At 39.9% G+C, this 14,463-nt stretch overlaps 1 protein-coding gene across 3 annotated transcripts in view; it reads left to right on the top strand.

Moving 5' to 3' along the window:
- The first annotated feature begins 3,761 nt into the window (after positions 1-3,761).
- NCK1 (NCK adaptor protein 1) overlaps positions 3,762-14,463 on the top strand; it is an 88,447-nt gene continuing 77,745 nt past the window's right edge. Inside the window, exon 1 of one of the 3 annotated variants that reach the window (XM_042957112.1) lies at positions 3,762-3,837. The gene's annotated coding sequence lies outside the window, so the exon portion shown is untranslated. Of the gene's footprint in view, positions 3,873-4,155; positions 4,235-14,463 lie in introns of those variants that run through there. The other 2 variants (XM_042957111.1, XM_042957113.1) reach the window with 2 other exon arrangements.

The raw sequence follows: 14,463 nt of genomic DNA, 5'->3' as shown, positions 1-14,463 counted from the left end.
CTAAATTGAAGAAATTATCCAAATTGAAGCACAGAATAAAAAAGATTTGAAAAAAAAAAAAATGAACAAAGCCTAGAATGACTGGTACTAAGGACAAAGAAGTCTAGCATAAATGTAAATGTCTCAGAAAAGAGAGGGAAAGGGGCAGAAAGAAATATTGGCCAAAAGTTTTCTAAATTTGATAAAAGGAAACAGCAACAACAAACAGCAATCCACAGATCTAGAGAAATAGGTGAACTCTAAGCTGCATAAATACAAAGAAAACCAGCCACACCTAGAAACATAGTGCAAGTGCTGAAAAACCTAGAAACAAAACTTTAAAAGCAGCGGGGGGGGGGGGGGGGGGTGGTGGGGGTGGGGGGGGTGGGGGGGGAAGACATACAGGAAAACAATGAAACTTACAGCTAGCTTTCCGTCAGAAACAATGGAGGCCCGAAAACAACAAATGAAATTTTAAAGTGCTGAAAACAAACAATCACAAACAAAAAAACCCTTCGATGGCTTCCTATCATCTATAGAATCAAGTCCTTAATTTCTATAACCTGCTAGTGCTTACATTTCTAGTCATCTTCAGCTCCAGCAATGTTGTGTAATACCTTTTTGATTGTGTAATACCTTTTTCAGTGCAGGCCCCTCTATGTGGAAAACTCTTCTCTTCTTTGCCTTCTTATTTGCCTGACTAGCCTGACCACACAACTCTCCCTGTGGCTTAATGCTCCCCTGTACATATCTATAGCTGTATTAACTATATTAATAATAAATATATTTAAAGCTCATTCTCTGACACTGGATTGAGCTCCTTTCAGTTTAAGACTGATCTTCAGATCTCTAGCACCTATTGCAGTGCCTACCACAGAGAGGACTCAATAAATTTTTGTTGAAGTAATTCCTGTAAAGGCATAACAATACTCAGTCCAGATATTAAATTTAGTTACCAGGGTCCCCTAATTTCTGTACTTCACAGTCAAGCTTGTGATTAGTTACTTCTTATTGATTAGCAGGTAGGGCTTTTTTTTAAACTGTCCTACCCAGCAGTGATGCTCAAGCAGATCATTGTCTCATCATTTCTAACTATAAGCTATCAAGTCTCCTGGGAAAGGTCTTGAGATATGGAGGCTTGTTTTTCCCTTCCTTGTCTTCCCGAATCCTTTCCTTTGGGATTAATGAAGTGAGCTGCTTGCATGTTTTTATCCTAGACCTGCTATTGCTTACATTTCCAAAGCCCCATTTCCAGTCCAGAGGTCATATGTTTTGGCCCAAATTTTATTGTCATCTGATTCTGGCTAGTGCCTGGTCCACTCAGCACTAATTAGCAGGGGTGATTCCCATTTTTGGTTTGAGTTCCGCTAAAAGAGAGGAAGAAGAAGCCATGCGCATGTTTATGTTTGGAAGTTGGGGAGAGAGAGTGTGTGAAAGGAAGTCTCTGGGACAACTCCCACCCCATGACATCATGTACTCCATTCCTTCTAAGTCACCATAATGCAATTTCATACATGATTTTTGCCTATCTACCCTTTTCCAATGCTTTTTTGTTTCATCATTATTTTTGTTTCATCATCATTTTTATTCAACTTTTTCTCCTTTTCATATTTTTTTGAACTTTTCTTTTTTTTTTTTTTTAAGATGTCCTGGTAAGAATGGGTGATGAGGAAACTTGAAGAAGGACCACTAAAAGGAAAAAACAAAACAAAACAAACATGTTTATAGGGAACAAAAAGCCTTTTTAAAAAACTCTTTCTCTTACTTCTTCTATTGTTTAAATAGGTGACACACAGAACTCAAGACATACATATTCCCTTACACAATAAAATCTAAACTTATGACTTCAGCATATTTTTCTGGGTTTATTTTCCCCACTTAAGGCAGTGGTTAAGACAGAGCTACCTGATGGCAAGAACCACTTTACCTGTAGTATTTGTATTAACACCTCCAACCACATCACATGTCAAATATGTAAGTAGAATTGAACTGAGCCACATTTTGCTAATAGTTTGTTGTATGATTTTGGAGGAACAGCTTTAACCTTTGAACAATCCTTTCTCCAGCTTCAAAAATGAGTATAATAGTATCTCAATCCATAACTTTATAAGATGTATCAACAAATAAAACTATTGTGTTAGCTTGGGTTCCAGCAACAAAATACCAACAACTAGAAGCTGAAGTCCCACATCAGGATGCCAGCATGGTCAATTACAGGGGACAGCTGTCTTCCAGGCTTGCACATGGCCCCCTTGCCACTGTCCTTTCATGGTGCAGATAGCAAGCTCTCTGTTATCTCTTTCTATAGGAACACTAATCCTATAGGATTGGGTCCCCACTCTTACCATCTCAAAAAGTCTTAAGTACTTCCTTAAAGGCCCTATATTCAAATACAATCACATTGGAGGTTAGGGATTCAACATACAAATTTTGGGAGGGGATATAACTGCAACAGCCACTATAAAATATGCAAAGGTATTTAGACCCTTAGAATAAATTTAAAATTCACTTCCATTATTCATTTTGGATGCTAATAATGGGACATAGACATAGAATAGCTGTTGTCAAGAGTTTCACGGTTTACTTGCTGGAGCCAACTTGAAGCCAGGAAGGGGTCAATAGGTGGTTTGTGCTTGACCTTGTGATCCTAAATAATAGCAACCAAACCATACATATCAGCACTCAAATGAATAATTTTGAAGTTAAATGCAGAAAAGTGTGAACTCTTGGGAGTTACGGTCAGGGCCAGGATTAAAGAAGGGATAGGAAAATGTATTAATTTTTACTTAAACTATATTTACTTAACGATTTATCAAGTACTAGGCAGTGGAGAAAAACAATACTGACATGGTTCCTGACTTTATAATAGAGTCTACCATCTAGGTACGGATACGGACAAACTCTTTTAACAGCTTGGGTGGGGAAAATACCAGTGCTTCATGAAAGGTACCTAACACAGCAAGCTTCCTTGAGGAGGCAAGGAAGCGGAGCCACAGAGATAGTTCGGGAGGAATAATGCCCGCTGGGGGCGAGGGGCTGTAGTACCGGCGTGGGGAGAACCAACTTATTGATGACCCGGCAGGTGGCTGGGGCTGGGTCCCCTAGAATGGGCACACCTGGCACCGAAAGTCATTGTCCTCCTCACAGAATGGCTACCACAGAGACTGGAAAGCTATCCACGCACCAGGGCACTTGCAAGGCCCTCAGCCTCAGTTTATTTCGGTTTATGGCTCAAATTAACCATACGTCTTCTATTTTTCTCTCAAGTCGTCATTTCAGGCCGTTTGGTTTGTTTTTCGTTTTTGCTCCCCGCCCTTAAAAATCTGCTGGCAAGACCCTCTTTCAGGTGCCGAAACCAGAAGGGAGTTCCCAGAACAGTTGGGGCTTAACTTGGGAAGCAGTAACTTCTGCTATGGAGTCCCTAATGTGGCACTGAGGAAGAAAGGCCCAAAGTAATCAGCCAGAGCAACCTAAGAGGCAAAAGCGACAAGAGTCAGGGTAAGGCCAAGCGCTTCCCAACCTCTCGCTCTCTCTCTCCGCGGAGCTGCTTCAGCTAGCTCCACGCCCTACACACCGCTTGATTGACATGCGGACACGAGCAATCCGAGCGCGGCGCAGACAGCCATCGCTTCAGGGATAGGAGGGAAGGGAGCGACTGAGCCTATCGGATTGTGCCGGGAGGGGGTTTCCTGCCCGCGCGGATCCGCCCGTCGCCTCCCGGCCAGTCGGTGCTGGAGCCCCGCCCGCTCGCCGCGCGCCTCCCGCCCCTCTCCCGAGAGCTACGCGGCGGCAGAGCGGAGGCCTCGTGCCGTAACGGCCATCGCGGCGGCCGCGGCGGCGTCCCGGTGCCCTCCTCAGGTGAGCTGGGGCCGCACGGACCCGGCAGAGGGAAGGTGAGACAGTCCTGCCGACAGGCAGACGGCAGACAGCGGTTCCTTCCCCCGTACGTCCACACAGCCTGTTACTCGCTGCGTCGCTTCCTCTTCTCCGGCGAAGTTAGCTCCCCGGGCGCCGTCTGCCGGCCCGGAGCTGAGCCGGAGGGGGCGGGGAGGCCGCTCGGCCGGGCCTGGGCGTTTGCACCGCGGCTCCGCGCGACCCTCTGGTCAGTGCCCGGGTGGCGCAGCCCCAGGCCTCGCTCTGGCCGGCCGCTCTTGCGAGGCTGGGAGGTCGAGTGTACGGCGTGCGCGCTCCCCCGGTTCTTTTTCCTCCCTAAAAAGTCCTGTTGGCTGTTGTGGCGTAATCCGAGGCCGGGAAGGTAAGGACCTGGTAGAGGAGGGAAGGGGCACGCTCATCTCCAGCGCTAGAGAAGGGGAAGGGGCCGCAACCTGTGTTGAGGGTGGACATCCTTGGGATGCGCCCTGTGCCCCTCCCCCCCCCGCCCCCCCCCCCCGCCGTTTCCCTCGTTCTCGGGAAATCTGGGTTATTTTAACTGTGTGGACCTGCTGTACATACGTACGTTTGCTTGTTGCTTGCGCTGTGAGCTTTTGACTTGAAGTGTAATATACCCGGTAAAAGAAAGAAATTATCTCAATAGTTGGTTTTGTACTGTTTTCTTAGGCGCTTCCATAAAAGTTAAATTTGCAGTTAGAAGCTTGGGAAGCTGGATTTTCTTAGGGTTGAGAACTGTAACATTATAGGAGCTAAAGTTAATGTCGAACGGATGAGCTGGTCACCTAAAAATAATTTTACCCGTTAGATTTGGTAAGAAACCGTAGGAGTTAGGAAAGAATGAAGTTGAGAATTTCTAATCCCATCTTGGATGGTGAGCGAAGAAGCTCAATGTCTGATCAAAACGGGTAAATGTTGTAAGAGGTATTCATTTTTAGAAGGCCTACTTTGGTAAATTTATGAAAAACCAGCCATACAGTTTGTTAAGCATTTGGAAAGCACTTTTTTTAGAATCTCAGTCTTCATCGAGGTCACAAAGTAAATGGGGAAATAAGCCAAGAAGGTTTTGTTTGTTTGCTAATTGTCAGTAATGTTCAGTTCTTAAATAGGCTCCCATTCACAGTTTGATAGTAACTCAAGAAATAAGCATTGGTTGTTTAATAGTAGTTTTATTCCATCTTGATCACAGACTCGAATTTTCTTTTTTGGGAAAATTGTGATCTGGAGGAAATAGTTATAATACCTGTAAACACTATTTGCAGAGTACTCAAGACTTAGCTGTCCTTGTTCACGTATTACATTTTAAATTTCCGCTTTATTTTTCTGCACATTATCTTTTAATCCAGGCTTCACCAGTGCTTTCAGGTCCATGTAAATAAAATTTCACACATACACAGAATGTTTTGTTAGATACTGAATGATACTTTATGCCTATGGGTTTATTTTTCTTTTGGACCTTTGAGAGCTTTCTTGCCAAAAAGCTCAAGGTAGATTTGATGTGATTATTGTTATAAATCACTTGTTGGAAAGGCCTGGGTGGCTCAGGTCATGATATCACGGTTCATGAGTTCAAGCCCCACATCTGGCTCACTGCTGTCAGTGCAGAACCTGCTTCTGATCCTCAGTCCCGCTCTCTTTCTCCTCTCTCTCTCTCTTTCTGTCAAAAAGAATGAATATTAAAAAATAAATACAGGATACAGTCCATTTTTTCCTGTCGTAGTATCACAGTTTAACAAGTTTCACAATTTACTTACCTTTATAATATGGAAAGATACCAAATGTTCTCTACCTACATCAGGAGATTAAGTGATTATTTAGTTGCTAAGTAAAATTGGAGGAAACTCCGTGAAATCACTAAGCATTTAACAAATTCCTTGTAAGTACTTGGCTGTGCTGTTTTAGGAAGACAACTGATGTTTAAAGATTGTTTAAGGCAATGATTCTATCTGGATGATCCTCATTTTACTGATTCCATATATGCTGCCTTTGTTTTGGTATACCATACTTTCAGCTATCCAGACACAAACCTTGTGTCTTTGACATCTTTCATTAATATAACATTGGCAAATTTTCATCCACCATTTTTTTGGAAATTTCTTTCGTGTATCTTTTCCTTTCCACTAGCTTTTAACTAGGTTTTCTGCCTACCTTTTCTCTCTATTCAGTATGTTCTGCCTTCTGCCTTAATCTTAAAATAATGCTTCCAGCACGTCCGTCACTGTGAAACCAGCAATAGCTCCCTGTTACCTACAGAGTATACTTCAGAATTCCTCATCTTCTAATAGTCTGTGCAAAGCCTACTTTTTTTCATATGACAGTGGTATTTCTTTCTGGGAGCTGTCCATCCTAACTAAACCAATCTCTGATTCTCATTTAGACTTTGTGTTTGTCTGCCTTAGTATCTGTTGAAAATTTGATTGCCTATCCATAGCCTTCTTATTCTTTAAAAGAAATCCCCTCAAACCCCCCCCCCCCCCCCCAGATTATTACCAAAGTAGCAAATGAAATCCTGTTTTGTTGAAATTTAATTTTTGGTCCTGAAGTCAGTGCAGCCTTCCAGAACTTTCTGTTCCCTGTGTTGTTGCTTTCCTTTGAACCCATAGCCTTACTGTTTTATCATTCCTTTTTTTTTTTTTTTTTTTAATCTTATGTGGGCTTGTGTCATGATATGAAGCAATATGGCAGGAACATTGGAATTCCAACCATTTGATTTATAGGTAAGGAAAATGAAATCCATACAGAATAACTACACTAAAATTCACACATCTAGTGATGATGGCAGAGCTGAAACCCAAACATTGATTTCCTAAGTCAACTTCTGTGTATTTCTTTTAATTCAATTTTAATTTTTTTTAATGTTTATTTTTGAGAGAGAGAGAGTGTGCATGCATGCACGTGCCAGCAGGGGAGAGGCAGAGAGATAGAGGGACAAAGGATCTGAAGTGGGCTCCATTCTGACAGCACAAGCACAGAGCCCAATTCGGGGCAGAACTCAAGAAACCAGGAGATCATGACCTGAGCCAAAGTCGGATGCTTAACTGACTGAGCCACCCAAGTGCTCTTTTTTTTTTTTTTTTTTTTTTAAGTTTATTTAGAAAGAGCACGAGAAGGGGGGGGTGGAGAGAAAGAATCACACAGTCTTAGTGCAGAGCCTGATGTGGGGCTTGAGCCCAGGAACTGTGAGATGATGTCCTGGGGCAAAATCAGAGCCGTTAAGCTTAACCTACTGAGCCACCCAGGTGCCCCAAGTTCTTTGTATTCTTTAAAAAATTTTTTTCCTGTGAATTTTTTTTAATGTTTATTTATTTTATTTTATTTTATTTAAAAATTTTTTTTTAACTTTTATTTATTTTTGAGGCAGAGAGAGACACAGCATGAACGGGGGAGGGGCAGAGAGAGAGGGAATCGGAAGCAAGCTCCAGGCTCTGAGCCATCAGCCCAGAGCCCGACGCGGGGCTGGAACTCGCGGACCGCGAGATCGTGACCTGAGCTGAAGTCGGACGCTTAACCGACTGAGCCACCCAGGCGCCCCTAATGTTTATTTATTTTTGAGAGGGAGGAGGGAGAGAAGGAACAAGTGGGGGAGGGACCAAGGGAGAGGGAGACAGGATCCAAAGCGGGCTCTGTGATGCCGGCACAGAGCTGGATGCAGGGCTGGAACTCATGAACTCCCAAACCTCAAAATCGTAACCTAAGCCAAAGTTGGACACTTAATCACGGAGGTGCTCTTCTGTGAATTTCTTATGAAGTTATACTACTTCACATATTTTGCAATGTAGTTTTGTATTATTTGCTTCACATTACTTTGCACTTTGTGTTTTTGTGCCTTCTCATTTAGATTCAAAACCTGTATGTATGTAAGGGCAGTGGAGTCTTTATGACTTGGATTGTTTAATCATTAAAACTGATTTAAAGTCTTTTTTCTATGCTTGTTAGCTGTATTAACAGCATTAACAAAAATAATATTGTCATCTCTATAGTTGGAGTCCGTGATTCATTAAAAAGTGAGTGGATCTCTTAGAACTATTACTACTGAAGGTTAGTTTGCTTGACTCTCTTGATTCAAGAGACGGAATGTTTGGTGATTTCAGAGTAAATGTGAACATTGCAATGGTTTGGAGGAAATCTGCAGGGTTTATCACATAACTATATTTAATGATCTAGCTAAATGTTCTTTTTCTCTTTTAGATTCTTAGAACAGCAACACTTTTACATTTTTCTACTTTGTCATCTTGTTCATCTGTCAGGAAGCAGATTATTGAGCAATCTGCTTATTGAGCAAAGTATTCTGCAAACATTTCCATTTCGGGAGTCAAAGCTTTTTTATATTTGTTCTTGACATTTTTTTCTCCTTTTGGCTCTAAAGTTTCTGTTAATAGCATCAGCATAGGGTTGCCTTGGTATTTTTTTTTTTTTACATTTATGTAGTAAGAGTTAAACGGTGTAATGTAGAACAGAAAACTGTCAGGTGAAATATCTCTGGAGGGAATGTTTTCCTCTTTTGGTTTGAAACAGGTTAGAAGCTGTTTTTCTTTTATTTCCTGGTTTATAATTGTTTTCTAAATTATTTTTTATTAAAAAAATTTTTTTTTAGTGTTTATTCGTTTTTGAGAGAGAGAGAGAGAGAGAAAGAGAGCATGAACGGGAGGAGCAGAGAGAGAGGGAGTCACAGAAACCAAAGTAGGCTCCATGCGCTGAGCTGTCAGCCCAGAACCCAACGTGGGGCTTGAACTCACGAACCATGAGATCATGACCTGAGGTGAAGTCAGACACTTAACCAACTGAGCCACCCAGGTGCCCCTATAATTGCATGTTTTTTATTTGTGTAAATAAATTATCTGCTGTCGGGTGCCTGGAGAGTCTCTCTCTCTTTCTCTGCCCCTCCCCCCTCAAAATAAATAAATAAACATTTAAAAATAAATAATCTGCTAAAATAAACTGTTGAAATACTGACTATCTTGTTCTGTATTCCTGAAATTGTATTTAAGGATTGCTGAATTGGATGGAAGTATGGTATGAATAATTTCTGCTTTTCCTCAAACAGACCAATTGAATAAAGCAGTGAGAATATGGCTTTTAAAAAATGGATATGTCTAAAAAGGTTTTTAGTTATTGTTGTTGTTTTAAGAATTGGCCTTCCAAAAATTTCAGTACATACTTCCAAATCATGTTACATTTAGATCAACTCAAATAATTGATATAACAAAGAATTAATATGCCCTGTATTTTGAGTATTCTAGCAAAATAAAAATTTATATTTACAACAGAAATATTCTATTAATTAAACAAGCATTGGAAAAATTTCCTTAGAAATTTTTGATTGCTTACAGGTACTACATGTTCTTGATAACATTTTTTATTTTTAGAAACATTTAGAATACTATGTGTACAGTCCCATTCGCTCCCCCCCCCCCCCGCCCCCCCAATTCTGCTGCCTAGGGAAGTCACTTTAATTTTTCTGTGTTTTTTTTTTATTTCCCATTTCCTTTCCATATTTTTTTTCTTTTTAAAGATTTTAAGTAATCTCTGCACCCATTGTGGGGTTCGAACTCACAACCCCATAATCCAGAGTCACATGCTCCACTGACTGAGCCAGCCAGGTGCCCTTCTGTATTCTTAAAAAGGCCTGTAGGGCCTTCCATTGTTTGGCTTTTGCCCACTTCTAGCTGCATCTCTTGCCATTTTCCCTTTCCTTTAGGCTACTCTTTGGGCCTTCTATTGACAGGCTGGGTTTGGTGTTTTTTTTTTTTTTGGTCTTGGAACCTGTGAACATGCTCTTCCCTATGGGCAGATGGCTCCCTTAGGTCAATTAGTATTAAATTTGGCTGCTGCTAATAGAAAGAGGCCAAATAATTTCTCTCTCACACCAGAGAGGTCCAGCATTTGTGTGGCACTCATTTACTAAATGTTATTTCCAGGTGTTTTTTTCCGTAGTGTAAATAATTGTGAAATACAGATCTTTGTGTATAAAGCCTTAATTTTTTTCCCCTTTTGATTAATTCCTGTTATGGGATGCAATTGAAAATGTCATTAATTTCCTTAAAAACTTTTTAGAGAAAATATGGTTAAATTTTTTAAAATAGCAAAGTACACAAATTTCATTGTATAACTCAATGAGTTTTTATATTTGTAGACATACATCCATCACCCAGGTCAAGTATAGAACATTTCCAGTGCTCCAGAAGGCTCAGTCATATGTCCTCCCTATCATTATTTCTTGTCCCCAAAAGTTACTCTTCTGACCTGTATCATTACAGGTTATTTTCCCCTGATTTTGAATTTAATATATCAATAGAACCATACACTATACATGTTTTGTGGGTGACTACTTCTGCTTAATATTGTGCTTATGAGATTCATTTATGAAGTTGGATGCAGCAGTAGTGGGGTCTTTCTTACCAAGGGTAGTATTCTGTTGATGAAATCTACAATTAAAAATTCACCATTAATGGATACTTTGTTCCTAGTTTTTTTTTTAAGCTGTTATGAATAAAGTTGCTATATACATTTACTTACAAGTCTTTCAGTGGACACACACACTCATTTCTTTTGTGTATGTATCTGGGAGTATAATTATTTTCTTGTCTACCAGTTTTTGAACCTGCTTGGAGCAGCTTTCTGTCTTGTCCATGGCAGTTTTGGTGATTTCTGTCTCTGCCATAAGGCTAGTGATCCCCCTTGCCTTTCTCCTGTGTTAAATCTCTTAATTCCTGTGAATCATGTCGCTTTGACCCCTACTTTGACCCCACAGTAGATTGCTGTTAAAGGCTGAGATCTCGCATGAATGAATGCAAGATCTTTTTTTTTTTTTTTTTTTTTGGTCTTCCCACGTGATTTTGGTGAGTGATGAATTTAGGTTGGAAATAATTTACTTTCAGAATTCTGAAGACCTCGCCATTGTTTTTGGCTTGCGATCCTTTTGAGAATTTCGAGGATATTCTGATTCCTGATCCTAATGTTTTTTGCTTTTTTTGGAATTTTATATCTCTTGTATTCTGAAATTTCATGAGGGTGTGACTTGGTGTACATGTATTTTTGTGCGTTTTCCTGGACATTCATTGTTCCAGCCAGATCTGCAAAATTATGTTTGTTAGTTATGGGAAATTCTCTTGAATTATTTCATTGATCGTTATATTAGTCTGCTAGGGCTACCATAACAAAATACCAGAGGCTGGGTGGTTTAAACAACAGCAATTTATTTTCTCACAGTTCTGAAGCGTAAGAAGTCCAAGATCCAGGTGCTATCAAGGTTGGCTTCTGATGAGATTTCTTCCTGGCTTGTAGACCGGCCTTTTCACTATGTCCTTACAAGGCTTTTCCGTAAGGAGAGTAGTCTATCTCCTCCTGCTCCGCTTCTGAGGACATCAGTCCAATTGGATTAAGGCCCCACTCTTATGACACCTCCTAAAAGCCCTTTCTCCAAATTCAGTCACATTGGGAGTTAGAGCTTCAAGATGGATGTGGAGAGGGGGAAACAATTTATTCTGTAACAGTGGTTTCCTCTCCTTCCTTTTTCTTTCTGAAAATTTTATTTCTGCTAGTCTATTTGTATATCAGACTACTCCTTCAGTATTTGTTTTTCTCCTTTATTTTTCATTTCCTACTCTGTTTGCTCTATATGAGAGGTTTGCTTTATTTCCTGAGCCTTCTGTTGAATTTTTCATTTTTGCAAGCAAGATTTTGATTTCCCAAGAACTCTTTGTTCTCTTAAAATTTTTTTTTAATAAGGAGCATTCTGTGCTAGTTTCATAGATACATTTTCTTTTCTAATTTCTGAGACTATAAAATGTCTTTTTTTTTTTGTTTTGTTTTTGTCTTTTTTTTTTCCCCCTTGTTTCTTGTTTGTTCTTGGAGACTCTCTTCTAAATTGGTCTAAGTTTTATGTTGGAGGTTTGCTTCAGGTGTCAGTAATCCTTGGATGTTATCGTGAGATTGAAAGCTTGAATTAATGGGGACTTAAAGACTTTGAACTTTATCGCATGGTGGTCCAAGTGAGCCATTTTTTTTTTTTTTTTTTTGAGACAACCCTGAAGGTGTTTTTTTCTTAAGGGAAAACACAGTTCTGTTTGAAGGCTAAAGTTTTGACTGCCTTTTTTTTTTTTTTTTTTTTTTTGGTGTAAGGGACTGGTTTCTCATTCCCCACATTTGGTAGGGTACACAGATCTTTAATTATATCTGGTGATCCTCCAGTTCAGAGTTAGGTAGCCAACCATCAGGTAGATTTGGGGAGGAAACTTCTAAGTTTTTAACCACTTCTTAGCTTTCACACAGTCTTCCTTATTTAACTCCCTCTTTTCTTAGTTTAAGCAGTAGCAGGTGCTGCTAGTTCCTGACTCCTTTGAGGTTTCCAAGGTATAAATTGGGTTTTTCAATTACTGGGTTAGGCTTCATCTTTCTGGAATTCGCTGAGGTAGTTACCAGTCGTCTCTTTTTGGTTACAAAAATTTGTTGCTATTGTTTGCTTTCCTGTATGTTTTGCCTTCTGTGTTAATTTTCTTCAAAAAAAAATTAAGTGTTAAATTCACTATCTTGATTGAAACCTCTCAAAAACCTTATTTGTACTGTCCTAAGCTAAGAATGATTTTACATTTTTAAAGTGTTATAAGAAAAGAAAAATATGTGACAGAGACTGTGTGTGGCTCACACAGCACAAAATATTTACTATCTGGTCCTTTAGACAAAAGTTGGCTTACCTTGTCCCTTGTTATAAAGTTTCTGATTTCCTTTAATAAAGCTGTTTCTAGACTACTACTTTACTCTCACTCAAGCTTAAGTTTACAATTTTGGAACTTCCTGAAGCTGTTTATTTTAATTTAGTCTAGTGCACATCATGGAAGTTATGACTAAGAATTGGTAGGTTCTACTCAATTATCAGAGATGTGGGATAATTGTAATGTAAAATCTCAAGGAGTAGGATAACAAAATATTGAAGAAATAAGTCATGGAACATGCAATATATACATAGATACATTGTTCTTTGTCTTTGTCACTTAAGTGCAGAATTTAGGCACCAGTACTTTTAGTAATGGGAAGAGGGGCAGTTGTCATGACAATAGGCTCAAGTCTTATTTTAAATGAGCCCTGTTCAGGGCGCCTGGGTGGCTCAGTCGGTTAAGCCACCGACTTCAGCTCAGGTCATGATCTCGCGGTCCGTGAGTTCAAGTCCCACGTTGGGCTCTGTGCTGACAGCTCAGAGCCTGGAGCCTGTTTCAGATTCTGTATCTCCCTCTCTCTGACCCTCCCCTGTTCATGCTGTGTCTCTCTCTGTCTGAAAAATAAACGTTAAAAAAAATTAAAAAAAAAATGAGCCCTGTTCATCAGCCCTCTCTAGTTGGTAAATCATAACTGGCAGAATAGTTTTGGCTCTAGGCAAGAGGCTGTTCTAGGCAGTAATATATATACACATATAAGTGTGTGTGTGTTGTATATATATATATGTATATATATGTATTTTTCTACCTGATGCCAGAAATGAGAGGGAGACTTCATTTGAGCCACATGTCAAAATGGGAGAAACAGGATTACATTGTTGTAGGAAAAAAAAAGTTTTTTTCTTTAAGTTCCACTGCCAAAAAACTCAATTATGTTTAGTCTTAATTGGTTTTTATATTTAAAAATTTTAACATTTATTTTTTGAGAGACGGAGAGAGCGAGAGACAGCGAGAGAGCAAGCGTGGGGGAGGGGCAGAGAGACAAGGAGACACAGAATTGGAAGCAGGCTCCAGGCTGTCAGCGCAGAGCCCAGTGTGGGGCTTGAACTCACCAACTGTGAGATCATGACCTGAGCCGAAGTCAGATGCTTAACCTACTGAGCCACCTGGTGCCCCTGTTTAGTCTTAATTGTATGAGCAGTCTCATCACAGATTGCTTGTATAATTATCTTTAATTCCTGTAAATGGTATCTTGTTTTAGTATTTATCACTGTTATTTTTTGTATGTTCCAGAATTATTTCTTTTTTTTTTTTTTTAATTTTTTTTCAACGTTTTTTATTTATTTTTGGGACAGAGAGAGACAGAGCATGAACGGGGGAGGGGCAGAGAGAGAGGGAGACACAGAATCGGAAACAGGCTCCAGGCTCCGAGCCATCAGCCCAGAGCCTGACGCGGGGCTCGAACTCACGGACCGCGAGATTGTGACCTGGCTGAAGTCAGACGCTTAACCGACTGCGCCACCCAGGCGCCCCCAGAATTATTTCTGTGAATATACAAACTCATGCTCACTTTTAAAAAATATGCTCATATTCTACATCTTATTTTCTAATTTAGAGATTCTGGAGTCAGCCTAAATTCCACTGTAGGCTTCATCACTGTTTGTTTGGGGTTAGACCTCTATAAGCCTCATTTTTTTCTCCTCTGTAATACGGGATGATACCTAATCAAAGGATTATTATAAGGATTATTATAAATGCAAATTCATTTCCAGGTTCCACTTGATTGCTAAGTAGTGTTTTGTGTGACTGCTCAAGTGTATGGGTTTCTTTCTGGTGGGGTAAAAATGTTCTAAAATTTATTGTGTTGATGGTTGCACAACTCTGAATATATTAAAAACCATTAAATTGTACACTTATATGGGTTATTGTATAGTATGTGAGTTAT

This window comes from Panthera tigris, chromosome C2 (genome assembly GCF_018350195.1).
Source record: "Panthera tigris isolate Pti1 chromosome C2, P.tigris_Pti1_mat1.1, whole genome shotgun sequence".
NCBI lineage: Eukaryota > Metazoa > Chordata > Mammalia > Carnivora > Felidae > Panthera > Panthera tigris.
Note: the sequence above shows the minus strand (reverse complement) of the source record. Positions and strands in the feature narration are given on the sequence as shown.